Source organism: Eumetopias jubatus, unplaced genomic scaffold (genome assembly GCF_037043125.1).
Source record: "Eumetopias jubatus isolate StellerSeaLion01/CBP00866 unplaced genomic scaffold, mEumJub1_p1.0 scaffold_7, whole genome shotgun sequence".
Lineage (NCBI taxonomy): Eukaryota > Metazoa > Chordata > Mammalia > Carnivora > Otariidae > Eumetopias > Eumetopias jubatus.
Genome location: NW_028274813.1, coordinates 7,971,095 through 7,988,904, shown reverse-complemented (window position 1 = coordinate 7,988,904; position 17,810 = coordinate 7,971,095).

Below are 17,810 nucleotides of genomic sequence, written 5' to 3'. Positions count from 1 at the left end.
AGACCAGCGAACTAGGCGGTGTAGTCTATTAAAGCACAGCTGTTCATCAATTAGGACTCAGAAATGCGTCCCGCTGTTTTACGGTGGCTTGATGTGCCTCGTGTTGTCAGCAGGCACCGCGAGAAGGGACTGAGGCTCCCATTTCTTTCCTTCCAGTTCCTGTAGACGCTGGCCCAGAGGGCACTGGGTTCCCAAGCTCCCCTCCACTGGCCTCAGCTCTGCCTTGTCCAGCCCCAGCCACAGCCGGGGGGCACCACCGCCTCCCCATGAAGTCCAAAAACTGATCTGCACCCTGAGGGTGGGGGGAAGCCAAGGTCACAGTGGGTCCCTCATAGATGCAGCTTGAATAGTACAGTGTCCTTGATTTGACCCAAATGAGGCCTCCACTGGGATCCCTTATGTTCCGAGCAGCCTCCCCTGGTGCTCCCTGAAAAGAGGAAGTCGGCTGTGGATTCAGAAAGTCTAGGCTTTAAATACCATTTACACCCATTCCCGGTTCCTACCACAAATTAAAGAGAACACCAGAGAGAGTACTGATTATCATCAAACAAAGAGTTCTCGATCTCTTAGTGCAAGTCCAGCTTATTTTTACTTCTATAATATTTAGAATAATATTTTCCAAGGTCATGTGTGGGTTGGCCCCACCTACCTGTCAACAACAGCTCATGCCAAGATACCCCAGGGCCTTTGCACTGTCTTCTTTGCCTTCTTTGGTCTTCCCTTAGAGGTCACCTCTTCTGAGACACCTGCCCAGGTCATGCTATCTCAAGGCATTCTCACTCTAATGACACCATCCTGTTTATTTGTACAATTTGTGATTCTTCGGTTTGTCCCCTCTGCATCCTGTCACCCTCTGCTTTCACGTAAACTCCATAGAAGCTTGGCACAAATATAGGAGCTCAATTAATCTTTGTTGACCATGTGAGTGGAATGTGTGATTGGAGAATGAGCATCCCAGTCTGGGGACTGCCCTGGAATGGGGATCCGAGCTCTGGGATTAAAGACATGGTCACTGTGGTCTGGGGCCAGTCACAGCCTTTGGGCATCGGTTTCTACGGCTGAGGAACAAGGACAAGGCTGGAACCTTTCCCTTTAGGAGCACTGGGGCAGTCAAATGTTGCAAAGGTTATGAACTATCAATCACGATACACATCTTAGTCATGGGGGACGCTGCCTGCTTCTGGAAGGCAGGGACGGAGGGAGACTCAGCTTTGTCCCTGTACCTCCTGTTAGAATCCCTGTTCACTTTCCATAATAACTGTTGAATAGAAGGAGGGTGTGGGCCCATCTAAGCCAGCACTAAGGAATTGAGAACGAAAGAATCATGTGCTGGAAGAGAGATTGTCCGGTTTCCCCAGTGCTGTGGACTGAATTGTGTCCCCACAAAATTCATATGCTGGGATGCTAACCCCTAGTATCTCAAGAATGGGACTGTGTTTGGAGACAGGGCCCTTAAAGGGTGATTCATACGGGGCAGGCCTTAATCTGTCTGACGGGTGTTCTTGCGGGGGAGGAGAAGGTGTCCGTCTGTAAACCAAGGAGAGAGGCTTCAGGAGAATCCAGTCCTGGGTTCCCTTTGATCTTTGGGGTCCAGGCTCTAGAACTGCGAGAATGCATTTCTGCTGTGTGAGCCCCCCAGTCTGTGGTGCTTCTTCATGGCAGCCCCGGACAGCCCCTTTCCAGCAGTAACACAGCCCGGGTTGATGGAAAGCTGACCTCGTTCAAGGCACCACGAGAAATGCATTATAGCAAAGATCTCATGACATGTCCTGACAACTTGGAAAGGCGGTCCTTATCACCCCCAGCTGTGAGACGTAGGAACTGAGGCAGAGAGGGAACAGAGTGGCCATGCCCGAGCAGCGCGGTGGTTAAGGGGAGAGGCTCCGAGAAAACCTCCGGGTCTGTAGCTTGGCTCCGTCCTCTGCCAGCCATGGGGTCTCAGCGTGATTGCTTAGCCACAGCTGCAGGGTTTCTGTCTTTTAACGGGGCGAGTAACAGTGGTGCCCAGTGCTTAGAGCAGGTGAGTGGCTTCCAGGAGAGAATGCGCTCCAGGGCTTGCTTAGCACAGCAAGTGGCCCGGGGTGAGCTCTTAACTCGTGGGCACTGTTCATAACTCTTGCACCAGGTTGCCCAGACTCGAGACCTGCCCTTTTCCTCTCTCCCTGGCCTCAGGGATGGAGGCTCTGGGCTGGATGAGCCGCAGGCCCTGCAGCCTGGTGCCTGGACCACTGAAGGGGAGCTGGCCTCCAGTAGCACATCTGGTGGTTTGAACCCCTCTCTGAGCCCTTGGGACCATGGCTGAGCCTTTCAAGGACCTTCTCCTTTACCTCTGCTGCCGTAGAACAAATAAGGAGCCTGCTGTGGCAGCCAGTCACCTCCTTAATTAAGCAGTACAAATGTCGGAAAGGTGTGAAAGCAAGACTCCATGTGCATAATCTAGCTCAGGAGATCAAGAACAAATCTTAGGTTGCAATGTGAATCATTTTTTTTCTTTTTTTTTTTTTGCTGTAATGAAATTATTGAGCTCCCTGAGAATTGCCAAGATGTTGAAACAGCAAATAATGGTGATTCCTAACCACATCTGTGGACACATGAGGGTCCTGAAGGATTTTGGAACCCAGTCACTCCCTTGTCCTGGCCTCCAGCGCATGTGCCACCTCCTGACTGTGCAGCTCTAGGAGAATTTCCTTAACCTCTCCATGTCTCAGTTACCACGTCTGTATAATGGGATTTGGAATAGAACCTATTTCCTGGGTGGTTGGACAGACCAAGATATGTAATACACAGAAAGCACTTAGCACAGCGTCTGCTCAAGAACCGAGAGCTATGGTCTGATAGTTCTTACCGTTATCATTATGTTAATTCTCCATTATGCCCTCCACCTACCCCTGCCCCCTTAACTTGGACCATCCCAGCCCCCCCCGCCCCGATTTCTCCCCATCTGCACCTGGCTCTATGGCCTCCATTCTTGCACTGATCCTTGCTCTTTGTGCAATGCTTGCTCTCATCTCCTCCTGGCAGAGATGAGTAGTCGGAATTGGTGGTCTGGTGGACTGGTTAGTAGTCATCCTCTGACCTCCAGCTATTATGACCTCCTCTATGGAGCCTCTCCCGGGTGTTTGCAGCTTCTGTAGCTTGTCTCGTGTGGCTCTCCTAAAGCCTTGTAAGGGGAGTCCTCTTCCCTGTTTTATACATTGGGAAACTAAGGCCCACAGAGATTGATTTGTCTAAGGCCACAAACCTTCCAGGTCACAGGTTTCAAGCCTAGGACTCTGTGGCCTCCAGGCTGCCCTGATTTACCCCATGTCTCTCCTCACACCTGTCATGTTGTATCCAAATTCCTTGTGCAGTGACCATTGACCCAGCCACGTACTGAATCTTTGCGGTGGGCAGAAGTCTATCCATCCCTGTATCCCTGGCATCTAGCATGACACCTGGCACAGACAGGTGCTTGATAAATCCGTGGTGAGTGAGTGAAGGGAAGAATAAATTGCGCACACATGTAACAAAGGGATTAGATGTGAAGGAAGCTCGAAGCTCTCCCATGACTCCCAAAACTCTAAGTTGCATCATTCACAGAAATTTCTTCCTGTCAAAATCATGTTAGGAAAATATGGCAGCAAGTAATATTGTGCAATTGTTGATGTAATTTGCAATTGCCATAAGTTCTTACTGAGACATGAACTTAAACATCACAGCGGTTGGTCAAATATGTGTATCCAGAGAATTCTAGGTGGGTCTCCGAGTGGACCAACCTGAGTAGCATGTTGGCCCCCGGGGGTAGCTATTGAAACAGAAAAGGTGGGAGGGCAGAGCAGACCTGTGCCTGCTCCGCTTCAGTTGTCTGTTGGTTCCAAAACTTTCATCAAGTCGCTGGGCCTCGGTTTCTGCATCTGTGAAATGGGGACAATGTAAAATGGGGCTGTGTGTGGTCAGAGCTGTGGCTGTGTCATGGAGAACCCAATGTGAGTCAGTCTCCTCTTCCTCCCTTTGCAATTTATGAGCTAGAGTTCAGTCTCCCCACTCAGACAGTTCAGGCACTGTTAGCCCATCTTTCAACCCCATACTTTGTCTGTCGCCACCTGTGGCAGCAACAACAAGCATTTATTGAACATCTGCCTTGCGGCATTTGGCATGCCTCATGCCCCAGACAACCCTGGTCAAGGCTACAGGATTGGTACGGATGACAGGGGCTCTTGGAGCTCACAGGGCAGTGCCATCCCTTCTAGCCGGGGTTTGACTCAGCTGTGAAAGGCTGGGGACTCCAATGGGCGAAGAAGGAAAGGGTCAGTAATAGGGATGGGCAAACAGATGTCATGGGGGGGTCCCAAGGAGAAGATGCAAGGCTCAGGTGGGGGTCATCAGTAGACAGTGCGCTGGACTGGGGGCTCTGCATGAGAAGAGGAAGTGGAGGGGCACCCTGCTGAGTAGCATGTGGCCAAGAAAGGGTCACGAAGGCCTTCCTTCCTCCCTGTTGTCACCCTTCCTTCCTCTGTCTTCTCTAATTCTCTCTCTCCCCCTACCAATTTCAGACAGATAGAGTTTAAGCTAAGGCTGAAGTTGGAGGATAGAAAAGACAGATCACAGTGGGGTTCTATATGGGTGTGGAAAATAGAAGAGATCAAGTCAGAAAAAGATTAAAATATCAGTACAGTTTCTAAATCCTGAGACTAAGTGCGAGTCTGTAAAGGACAAAAGACAGAATACTCTATCCTCCTAACACCACCCATCTCCTGCTTCATTTCTGTTTCTGCCTTGGGATGGCTGTGACACAAGTGTAAATCCTAGCACTCAGCCAGTGAGCATCTGATTTCTCCCAGCTTTGGCTTAAAGGGAACAAGAATGCTCTGTCTATCTATCTATCTATCTATCTATCTATCTATCTATCTATCTATCGGTTATTTTTCCACCCTCCCATCTGTCCATTTGTCTGTCCATCCATCCATCATATGTCCATCTATCCATCATATGTCCATCCATCCGTCCATCACCTATCCAACCATCCATCCATCCATCTGTCCATCCATCCAACCATCCATCCATCCATCCGTCCGTCCATCCATCTGTCCAACCATCCATCCATCCATTCGTCCGTCCGTCCATCCATCCATCCATCTGTCCATCTGTCCGTCCGTCCATTCATCCATCCATCCATCCATCCATCCATCCATCCATCCATCCACCAAATATTACTATGGTAGTAGAAAAGGAGCACACAAGAGAGACAGGGACAAGTAGTTATTGGTGTAGAGTTAATGAGGTCATATAGACTTGGGGATGAATTCTGTCTTCTAGTTACTGTTTTTCTGGGCAAGTCACCTCATTATTTAGAGGCAGCTTTGTTGTCTATAAACCAGGGCTGTTGGAAGCTGCCTTGCAAAGTTGTTACATGTCATCCCCAAGTCACTTTCCTCAAGTGCTTCCCCTGGTGATGTGGATGGGAACCTCTTCTCATGAAGCTACAAAGCTATGGCAGGCAGGGCTTTGTAACAAAAGGGTTATTTGCATAGCTTTCCTGGTCAAGAACAGGGCAGGACTGCACTGGCCCTGATCCTTGGGAGTTAGAGATGAGATCCTGTGGAGAAGGTTCTCATTCTTCCTGAAGCCCTGGTTTCCTGGGGTGCCTCCTTCCACCAGAGGCCAGACTTGGCTTTGGGGCCAAGTGTATGATGGCTGCCTGTGAGGGCATGCACAACAGCAGGGTGGGACCGCCAGTGAGCCCTCCAGGAGGGGTTTGTGTGGGGGCTATTGTCTACAGTGGTGGGGCGCTCAGAGACAGGGTCCCGTGCACATTATCTTCCAGCGGCCTGGGGGGCCCTTCACTTTGTTTTTCCAGATAAGGAATCTTAGTGGGCTGAGAAGGGCAAATAATATGCCTGAGGTCACACCACCAGTGCGTGAATACCAGGTTGGCAGGAGGTTCAGACTAGGAGGGCAGCCCGCAGCTCAGCTGACCCAGCCCCATCTCTATTTCGATTTCAGAGGGGAAACCTCTACCTTCAACCCTGACCCTTGGAATGGGTACATCCTGAACAAGAAAATGGCCAACGAGTGCTGGAGATTCACTCCGTTGGTCTGGTCAGGGTGTGGTTGGCAACACAGAGCTGCATGCCTGTGTGTCCCTAGGGATGGTCCTGGGACAGGGCAAGAGGGGCGAGGCCTCCTCAGGGCATCCACAACATGAGGGACAGTGAGCAGGTTGAAAAGGCTTCTTCCAGGAGGCCAAACGTCTTCATTTTAAAGAGCCAGCCTTCATCCTGAGGCAATTTATGCCTGACTTAGAATTTGGTCTGCAAAGTCCTTTCTTTTATGAAAGGAGAGAGATCATAGGTAGTACTGGGGTTTTGTTTTAAAGTTTGGGCCAAAGGCTGGCAACTCTGTTGATTCTTCTGTCTATCTAATCTATCTGTCAGTCATCTATCTGTGTGTCTGTTTGCTCTCTATCTATCTATCTATCTATCTATCTATCTATCTATCTATCTATCATCTCCTTACCTGTGTGTCTTTAATTTTAAAAGGTACTGCTCTGGGACACCCACAGATCTGGGCTCCACTGCTCTGTATATCATCCCAAGGAAGTTCTGTGAATTAGAAGCTCCCAGTGCCTTCCAGAGGGTACCGATCAGCCACACCTCAGGAAGCCCAGGAGGCCTTGCTGTTCTGCTCTGCTCCTTCCCAGCTGTGTGACAATGTGTAAGTAGTTGCCCCTCTCAGAGCCTCCTGGACTCACTGAGGCTGACGTGGCAGGGCCATTGTGAGGCCCGGGAATCAGAGAGTCAGCGGGCCAGGCGGGGCCTGGACTCACAGGGTGCCAACCATCGGGCTTGACCCCGTTCACTCATTTATTCATTGGCTGAATTAACAAAGCCCATGGGCCATTTCCTATGGACCAGCACCTGCATGGGGGTGCAGACATGACCAGTCCAGCCTTTGGCTTTTCAATCTAGCAGGGACCCCAATAAATACATAGCCGATCTGCTCCCTGGGTGGGGTGAAGAGGGAGGCTTCTGGCGGGGAGGGTGGCCCGTGGGGTGTTACTGGAGCACAGGGAGCTGGAGTGGGGGAGCAGCGTCTCACCCAGCCTGGGGAAGGGGTGCTGGAGGGCTGCAGCCCAGCCGATGGGGAGGACCTTCTGGCTCCCAGTGGGAGATGCTCAGGAGCCTGGGGGAGAGATTCCCAGGGAGACCAGGAATTTAAACACCAGAGACAATGTGAATGTGAGATTTCTTGGAACAACAGATGGATGAGGGGCTTTTTTTTTTAGAGCAGAACTGATGGGGAGGTCATGCTTCTCTGAGGGTCTCAGTAACAGAAGGTCTGAATTCAGAAGGTCCCTCTCTGTGTATGGAGCTCAGAGTTGATTTCTTCTGATCTGCGCAACAGGCCCGCAAGGTGGGTACCATTACCTCCACCACACAGGAGGACCTGGGGACTGGAACAGATGAGATGTCTTGCTTACGACCAGCTGGCTGGTCAGCAGTGATGGGACCCTGGACTTCATGTCTGGTCTACCAGCTCTCCGATGGTAGATAGTTCCTTGCAAATGCTCGGGACTCCATAGCTGCCCTTCCCATCTTCTCTCCCTGACATCGACTGGCTTTAGAAAGATCGGTCAGCTAGTGTCCCATAACTCTAAGGAGACACTGACTTCTGTCTGGGGGCTCTGCCCTGTCTGTGGCCACCATGAAATGGGCAGCGGTCCTGGTGCCTCCCTCCCTCCCCAGTGGGTTGGGGGCAGCACCTTTCGAAAAATCATTTTAGAAGGTGCCTTGGGGAAAAAACGGGACATGTTGACTCCCACAGTGCTTGAAAGGCCGGCATCTAGGGAAAATTCATTATTTATGTTCTGCCGAGAAAGTCTGTGGTTATGTTTGTCTCCAGTGAAAACATTTGATAGAAACCAACAAATCAGAAAGAAGAAACTTAACTTTGAAAAAAAAAAAAGAAATAACATTTAGCCTCTGAGGTCGGACACTGATGAATTTTCTGGGTTAAGTCTTTTGGAGCTAGGGAACGGACCACCCTCCCAGCCATCCTTATAGACTTACAGTTAAATGAATATTGCCCTGTGTTAGTTTTGTTGTTGGGTGTACAGGATTCTTTTTTTTTTTTTTTTAAGGATATAAATTCCAACCATGTTTTGTGTGAAGGGTCTCAGTGCATACTGACATTGTGAGTGTCAGCCCCAGATCACTTTAATCAGAGAGTGGATATGCATGATAAAACGGATAAGGGACTTTAATCAAAAAATCCACTGGCCTGGAAACGTGACGCACTCCGCCAAACACACTTCATCCCACTTTTCTTGTGCCCCTGCCAAGATTCTATTTCATGAATATGCATTGGGCATGATATTACATTAAAATGTGACATTGGTGTATGGTGTGGAGGATTTAGGATCCCCCCCATTGATATGTATATATCTGTATACACACACGCACACACATGTGTGCATAGATTCATACGTGTGTGTGTATTTATATATATATATATACACAGACACTTAATATATATTCTTCTGCAAAGTTTTTGTCAATTGGACATTAACGTCCCAATGTGATTTTTTCCCCCCAAAGCTTATTTGGAAACTGAATATTGGATTTATAACCTGGATCATCCCTGTTCGAAACTAATAGCGCCAGTAGGCAGGGCCTTTATTTATACTCTACCCAGGGGCGCTCTCTCCGGTTTCCAGCAAGGGTTACATCTTTCCATATAAAGGGCCCCTTTGTGAGAGAGGGCACAGGCGGGTGATTTTGTGGTTTGTTTCTACTTCAAGGCATTAATTCCGGCGTGGGGAGTGGGGGAGCTGTGCACTTCTCCCCGTGCAGCGGCACCACACGCCTCTCAGACACGGGGGCAAAAGCCTGGGGTGAAAACTCACGCAGCTGCCTTCCCGAAGAGCAGCTCTGGGGTTCACTGTCTGTGCGCATTGGAGTTCCACCAGCTCTAGCTGATCGGCCCCCTTCAACACCCAACCCTCCTACCTGCTGGGTTTTTTCCTCCATCTAGACGGAGGCTGCAAATTTTGAGAATTTATCAGAAATAATATCATGCCATGCAAAGCAAATGCCTTGCACAGGAAAGGTGCTCCGTGCAGATGAGAGATGAATGTATCGTCAGATATTGTTTGATATCTTGCGGAGTCTCTCCCGTGGAAAAATTCTGGGTGGTGTTTGGCAAGCACAGATTCATCTGCAGGAATCAGGGGCTGAATGGCTCCAAAATGCTGTTTGCATAGAAATGGGCTGGTGTTCTGACTCCCTACAGGGCTGGGTGTTCCTCTGGCCTCTGGAGGGGGTGGGGGCCATTGGTGGTGAGTAGCTGGTGCCGGTTCCTAGCATACATTTTGGTCCTATAGACAGTTGCCTACATGGTGGGATTTTTCTGGGCCCCTGGACTCATGAAACTGCTGTTCTTGCCCACTGAAAATCTCTTTCACAAGGAACAGTTATGGAGATTGTGCAGTGGGTTGACTATTGTCCCCACATTCATGTTCATCTGGAATCTTAGAATGTGACCTTATTTCGAAGTAGGGTCTTTGTGGATGTAATTAGTTAAGGAGCTGGAAATGAGATTATTCTGGATTTGGGGGAGCCTTCGGTCCAATGACTGGTGCATGCATAAGAGCAGGCTAGGACAGAGAGAGAGAGAGAGAGAGAGAGAGAGAGAGGGCAGATGTGGGAGAGAGGCGACCTCTGGGGCCACCAGAAGCCGGAAGAAGCCAGGAAGCATCTCCTCTAGAGCCTTCGGAGGGAGCGTGGCCCAGGTGATACCTTGATTTTTGGACTTCTGGCCTCTGGAACTGTGTGGGAATGAATTTCTATTGTTTAAAGGCACCTGGTTTGTGGATCTTTGTTAGGGCGGCCACAGGAAATGAATGCAGGTCATATAGTAAAGGGTTACTGAAGACCCCCCACCCCCAAAGAAAACCCTACATGTCAATCCCCACTCCCTACTCCCCAGCAGCGTGACTTCAACTGTGTTGATCTCATCTGCAAGTTGGAAGTCCAGCCCTGCTTTAGTGCTAGTGGGGTGAGCTCACAGGAGGAAGAAAATCAAGGTCGCTCAGTGTGGAACCCCAGCGGGGACCTGTGTGCCCAGAGAAGAGGTGGTGGTTCGGCATCTCCCCTCCATCACAAAACTGTGAGGTGGTGCCCACGGCTCAAAGCCTTGAGACTGTGGACTCAGAGCCCGTACGCAGTGCATGCGACTTAGCCCGTGTGAGCTTCCGGAGAGCTGGAGAGGGGTGAGCTCCAAACGCGAAGACTTTGCAGGAGCAAAGACTGGCCACACAGTCACAGCCACCTGTCGGGTCAGTGTTGCTCTGCTCAGAAGGTTCTGGTACTGACTGTTCAGTACCTTCCTTCCTCTTTCTAGATCAGCAGCTTTTAAGGGCAAAGATGGTACCTGATGGAAAAATTGAGGGAATGGTGGCGTCATCTTCAGTCAAAAAGTGTGGGGTCCTGAGAGTCCTGGAAGCAGAAGGGCCCTTGAGGATGACCATAGAGGGGTTCATGTCGACAGCATGGAGGGGCATTTTTGGCTGGATCACCCTTAGCAGGCCCCTTCATCTCTCTGAACCTCACTTTGATCCTTTGAAAAATGTGGGTAAAAATCATAACCAGCATACAGGGTTGATGGGGAGATCAAATTAAATGAGCTAACTCATATGAACAGTCTATAAACTATGAAGCTCTACATAGAATTGATGTTAATATCTTTTGGAAGTAATTTCTCCTCCCTCCCTTCTTTTGCCCTTCCTTCCTTCCTTCCTTCCTTCCTTCCTTCCTTCCTTCCTTCCTTCCTTCCTTTCTTCCTTCCTTCCTTCCTTCTTTTTCAGCTCTGCTGATGTGGGGTCCCAGTAGCGTACTCCCTTTCTGGACAAAGGCATGCATAACGTCTGACTGGAGAAAGGCACCATCTGAGGCCAGGAGTCTTGGGAAAACTTCTTTGACAATTAATAGACATATATTGATTTCAGGGCACTTTGTCTGCTGCCAACATGTCCAAATTGCTTCTCTATAAAAACTGAAATCAGCAATCTTGGACCTTCTTTGGTCACTGGTGGCTTCTGGTGACATCAGAATGACTGACAGACCAGTGGAGCCTGCATCCAGGGACCCCCAAGAGCAACGCCTGTGGGTCACCTTCGAATAGTGGAAGTTGCAAATTGCAGTTTTGGACCTGCTGAGATGAGAAGCAGGGTTCTTTGTGGTTGGGACTGAAGTCTGCAGAGATTCCCTCCTATTTGGCCCTTAAGTTGCAGTTTCTTATGAGCTTCCACAACATCGTGAAATCAAGCAAGAGCATTGTGGTGTTTCAAACGTTGGACTGCCCCTCCCGAGGGCTGTGACAGCCCGATGGGGGAGGGATGGTGTTTGGACCATCGGCACGGATGAGGGCCAACTTGGATGGACAGCTGGCTGCGATGTTCTAGGCTCTGCTGCTCACTGCGTGTGAGACCTTGCCACACCATACCCCACCCAGGGCCTCAGTCTTCCCATCCACAAGAGGGGCCTAACCCCACATCATAGGAAATTTGTGAGGATCAGAAGAGACTCTTTATAAGCAAAATGCACCTTGAACAACTAGGGAGCCATGGCAAATGTTGTTGTGTGTCTATATAACTCAGTTGCATATCCATTCCCTATAAAAATGGTGGTGTTTTCAGGAAAGTTCCTACGATCTTAAGTAACTAATTTTCTTGGAAAAATTCCATGTGTTATAATTTTAGCTCAAACGGCAAACCTGATTATGGGATGTGGGTGGTGATAGCTGGCAAACACAGATGTCACTGTGTCCACTTGTGGTTCCTGGCAGGCAAAAATGACCCTTGTATTCAGGGTGTGACTATCTGGTTCTTAACTTTAGGAATCATCCTGCGCATCATTCAGACGGGATGGTGCCCGAGCAAGGTGGGGGTGGTTCTTTTGATTTATAGCCATCACCATGACTTAGATCCAAATCTCCGAACTCCGTAACCCAGGGCTCAGGACAGGGAGAAGAACATTCCGCGTGCATTTCTGACATGCTCGGTGATAATGAATCCTTTTGCATTTGCTTATGTCATGTTGATGACTCACACTGGGTTATATCATGTCATGTTTCATTATTCTAGAATTCATAAGACGTAGTAGAATCCTGCAGGGATTTGGGAATTAGAAAAAAAAGTAAAACCCACAATCCCACACCTATGGTATATTTTTCTTATCTGTTCCCCACTGCGGTTTCAGTGAGAAATCGAGAAATCTCCCCCTGTGACTTTGTGTTATTAATTAGGATGGTTGGTTATCTGCAAGAAGCAGATATTTCTAAGATATAGGCACACGGTATGGGAACGGGAGTATCTGGGGACTCACTCTACTTGAGGAAAGAGAACCATACTTGAAAGTTGCATTATGTGGTAAGGACAAATGCATCTAAAAATAACTCACTGGTCTGATTTTTTCCCGCCTTCCTATACAGTGGCTATATATTTTGTCTTTGGTTTTTCAGTGTTTTGGGGTCCTCCAGACACAGGCATAATTTTAACTTTCTTCTTTTTTTGCTGGTGCTACCGAGCCATTTTTTAAAAAATTTATTTTATTGTGATAAGAACACTTAACTCGAGCTCCACAGATACTTAAGAGCACAGATATTTAAGAGACAGTGTTGCTGTCTACAGGTCCAGAGATCTCCGCCGATCTCTAGAACTTACTCATCTTGCGGAACTGCAGCTTGATACCTGTTGAATAACTCCCCTGTTCCCCCTCCCCACGGCCCTGGCCCCAGGCCACCACCGTTCTATTCTTGGCTTCTATGATTGCCACTATTTTAGATAGCCCACTAAGTGGGGGAACACCATAGTTGTCCTGTGACCGGCTTCTTTCACTCAGTGTCATATCCTCAAGGCTCCTCCACGCTGCTGCATATCGCAGGATTTCCTTCCCGCACCGCGTGTCCACACCGCCTCGCCTCTATGCATTCATATACCAGCGGACCCTCGGGCGGTTTCCACGTTTTGGTGGTTGTGCATCACGCTGCCGTGAGCATGGGAGTGCGAGATCCTGATTTCAATTCTTTTAGATAAATACCCACAAGCGGGACTGCTGAAAGATACGGTAGTCCCCCTTTTAATACTTTGAGGAACCCCCATGCTTTTGCCCATAGCACCTGCAGCCATTTCTTTAAAAACAAACAAACAAACAAAAAACAACCCACCAGATAGAGGTCTTTGCCTCTGCAGTGCTTAGCAGAGAGTTTGGGTTGGACGCCGGTAAGAAGTAAAGAAAATGACCCCCCCCCACCAAAAAAAAGCCTCTATTGTAATGTAGGAATAACCAGTCCACTAGTGTAAAAGAGGTGATGTTGCTGGTCCGGGTGGGTTTCGGGAAGAGAACACAGTAGAGTTAGGTTGCACCCTAACTTCCGCCCCCCTCGTGTCGGCACTGACTATTCATCTTGCCCACACAGTCCGACCGCTTGGAGGGATCAGGGAGCTGTGACCGCTGTTCCCTGTCAGGCTGCTCGAGGTTATGCTGCTGGAACATCTGTGTGTTGAGGTTACTGGATTGGGTACACCCCTTCGCAGGATGCCAGAAGGCCAGGACCCTGCAGCACGCGCAGTCTGCCCGCTCCTGCGTCCCTCCTCCCTGAGCGGGTTTGGTGGAGGAAGCGTGTACACGGGAGCCATCACCAAGATGGCGGGCACTGCTACCCCTGTGGTGTGGGCTGTCGGAGAAAGCAGTGGGACACTGCAGGTGAGGTGCATGATCTTTGTTCCCCACTACCTTTGGCAAGTCTGAGATGGCAGTGTCCTCCCAGAGGCCTGCCTGTCTCACCCACGCCAGGGCAGGCAAGGAGGGTCGGAATGGGGTTTGGTCTGTGCCAGAGGAAAGGCTGGGCGTGCATGCTGACCTTTATGACAGAGCAACCCTACCCATTGGTGGCATTTGGACAGGGATGTCCTGTGGTCTGACTCATCAAATCAAACATCTCTTTCTCTTTGAGGCCTGGAGGGGCTCTGCAGAGGGAACAAGAGAAAGAGGTGGCATTAAGACAGCAGAGATTTTCTTTCTAATGTTGTTGGTATGGTTACCAGATTTAGCAAATAAAACTAAGGAATGCCTGGTGAAATTTGAATTGGAGACATGTTTACTGGGGGCATATTTATATTAAAAAATTATTTGTTGCTTATCTGAAATTCAGATCTAACTGGCTGCTATGGACTGAATTGTGCTCTATCCCCACCATTTCATATGCTGAAGCCAGACCCCCAGATGTGATGGTATTTGGATGTAGAGCCTTTAAGAGATCATTAGGTTTAGATGAGGCCTTGAGAGTGGGGCACTCATGATGGGACTAGTGCCCCCCCCCACCACGTGAGGACACAGAGAGAAGGTGGCCAGGAAAAGTGCCCTTGCTAGAAAATGACCATGCCAGCCTTCTGATCTTGGACTTTTAGCCTCTAAAATGGAGAAAATGAGTGTCTTTTGTGTAAAGCACAAAAGGGCCTTTTGTTTTGGCAGCCCAAGCTGACCTAGACACTGGGCATCCCGTATTTTATCTGGCAACTCTTGTTGTTGGTTTATTTTTTTCCTGCTTATGGCTAGCATTGCTGACATTATTTGAGCTGCCCAAGGGTGGCTATGGCGGGGGAAGTTGGCTGTGGGCAGGGGCTGAGGTGTGAAGGGGTAAGAAATGGAGAAATTAAAAGATACCAAGGAATTTTCTATTCAAGTGTTACAAATTCTTGGGAAATCGCAGAGCAACGTGGTCTAGGTTGCTGTTGTTGCTTCCTAGTGACTATGTTGGTGTCGTCCAACATGGCGAGAGGTCACAGATGGGAGGTCCTCCCAAGTCTACCAAGCGTGTGGAGTTGGTCTGCCATTGCTCCTGTGGTCCAGAGTCCCACATCAGCTCCCACAAAAGTGAAATGGATATGTTGGCAATTTCTGGGTGAAGAGTAAATGAGGGGAGCTGAAGACATCCACAGTTTGAGCTAGCAAGATGCTTCTTTGTGCCGCAGTATTGAGCACTTTACTTTAGTCTTTTTTTTTCTCAGTACTGGAAGGCACTTGGCATCTTGTCAAAATCGAGAGTCCTTGAGCAGAAGACCTAGTTCCTCACTGGTGGTTTGTGGGGTATTTGGCAAGTTACGTCTCCCTCCTGAGCCTCAGTATTATCCCGTTCTGTAAAATGGGGTTGTGAGGGACCACCGTTGCATTGCATAAATGGGATAGATAACGGAGGTATGGCATAGTCCGGCACTCTGTAGGCCTTCAGTAACTGGCAGACATTATTTTTACTCAAATGGTTCGTGTCCCAGTCATAAGTACCCCAGCCAGTGTGTATGTAGCATGAGATCATTAGGAGCACTTACAAATAAAGATATTTCCCTCGTAAGTGGAAGGCTATTTCATGGTGAATAAATATTGTATTGACACCATTAATAATAAAAAATACAAATGTGACTATAAAACAGTATAATGGATGTTACTTAGCAATGCGGGGATCCATGTGGGTTTGGGGAATCAGTTTGATTTGTGGGGTTTTTATGCCTAGGCAGTCACAATAAATAATAGTTATATTAATTGGCTCCCTGATCAGAGTTATGAAAATCATGTTTTGTAAGAATTATATAAAATACACTGATATAATTGTTTCAGTAAGAGCAGCTCCTGCCCTGCAGAGAAATACCCACAGATGTTACTGTCCCACGGTTGCTGGGTGGCCTGAGACTTCTTAATACAGATTCTAAAAAGTGGGTGCTGGGGCTCTGGTTCTTTAAATGACCCTCTTCCCAAATCTCTCTGACTGTCTGCCTCGGCTGCATCCACCCAAGATAGGTGCAGATGGGCCCCTTGAGTTCCCTCGAAACACAGGGAGCCTGGAGAGACCCTTCATCATCATGTTCTCCCGGAGAAATCGAGGCTCAGATTTGGGGAGTGACTTGCCCAGGGTCACACTGAGAGTAACGTGAATCTCCAAAGCTGTCCTGTAATTATTCAACTTTGACTTTCAGAAGTGCTCACTAATGATCTCCTTCTGTCCCCCTGGCCACGGGAGACCCTGGACCTCGCCCCTCTCTGCCATGGGTGACACACGTAACCCGAGCTACGTCGTGGTTATTCTGGTTGACTCCCCAACTTCTATCCCACCTAGATTAGTCAGGGTAATCACTGCTAGCTGTAGAAACAGAGAACCCTAAAATCTCAGTGGCTAACAACACATCCTCAACATCTAGACTGGGAGGTGAGCTTTCAGGCAGGTGATTCAGGAGTGCAGATTGTTACGTCCTAGGGTGCTACCCTCTGTTAGGGCTTTTGCTGGGTCCTCTGTGTTCAGCTGCTCATGCGAGAGCATGGAGGATCACACAGGACATTGTATGGATGAGCCTGGAAGGGAAATCATTTTCCTTACCTACTTTTGGAAGGAGCCGGTCATACGCCCGATCCGAACTGTAGGAGAGGCTGGGGAATGCAGTCTTCCTGAGTGTCCAGGACAAAGTGGATTCGAAGGTGTCTATCAGGTTTCTTCTACACTGTCCGTGTTCATCCCCTTCTCCTTGTTGGTAGGTGGCTGAAGAATGGGTATGTGACGTGGTGCATGCATCTGTAACCCAGTCCCACCCAATGAGTCTGGAGGCGATGACAGTTGCTGGGTCTTTTAGGAAAGAGTCTCTTGCACCTAAGGAGATGGGCCCATTTCTTCCTTTGGAGAAATCCCCAGAACGGCTGCATCTTGGTTCCTGCCTGGCCAAGGAAGAGACACACCCGTAGAAAAGGGCCAAGCAGAGGGAATCTTGGAACAGTGAAGCAGATACCCAACATATGGTGCCTGGAACCTGCCCCGCATCTGGACCTCTATTGCTGGGGGGTAATCCATCATCTCATGGTTGAAGCTGGTTTGAATTTGGCCTTGCTGTTGCTCATGGCTGAAATCATTCTAACCCATAGAGCTACTGTGAAAATCCAAAGTTGCTGTGTCCAAAAGAGAGTGAAGGGTGTCACCGCTACTTAATAAACCGGATCATTACAGACAGCCAGGGCCAGCCATGCAGGTTGGACTCAAATGCCCAGAAGCAAGTTGGAGAAGGAGGTGAATGTGGGCTCCAGATTCAGAAAGAGCTGGATGCAAAATCCTAGCTTGATTGCTCACCCACTCTATGACTCCAGGCAAGTTACCTGCCCTTAGGAGACTTTGTCTTTCCACAGGCTCCCAATGTCTACTCTGCCAAGTTGCTGAAACTGTGTATGTGAAGTGCTGGTCCATAGATGACATTTAATGGTTGGAAGCTACTTTTTATCTTAATTGACTTGCTCAGGGAAGAAAGCACCCATTTCTTCAACGTGTCAAGTCTTTGGGCCCCAATTAACCAGTCCCTCTCCTTCCCTCACCTGTATAGGCAGCCTTGCAGATGTAGTTTTGTATCTAAGATCCAACTTTAGCATAGCAGCTGGGTCGGACTCTCCATTATTCATATTCTGCAGTAATGGGCTCATTACGCATTTCTGTGCGACTCCATGGATCCTGGAATGAAACCAAAGACCACTTCTCCAGTGGTAATTTTCTTCCTCGGATGTTTACACTTTTTGGAGGGAATGCCAAGACATCCAGCGAGGCACTCAGATCCTTTTTGGAAGGAGACAGGATATAAATTATTAGTAAGTAAATAAATAAATAACCATTTGATTCTGTCAATTTAGGAGGAAAAAAAAATCAGTCAACCCAGAGTTTGCTGTCATGTAGACCACTTGACTGACTGAATTATGAACATTTTGGGGGAGGGGGGCGACGGGAAGGAACATTAGCATCGTGCTGCTCCC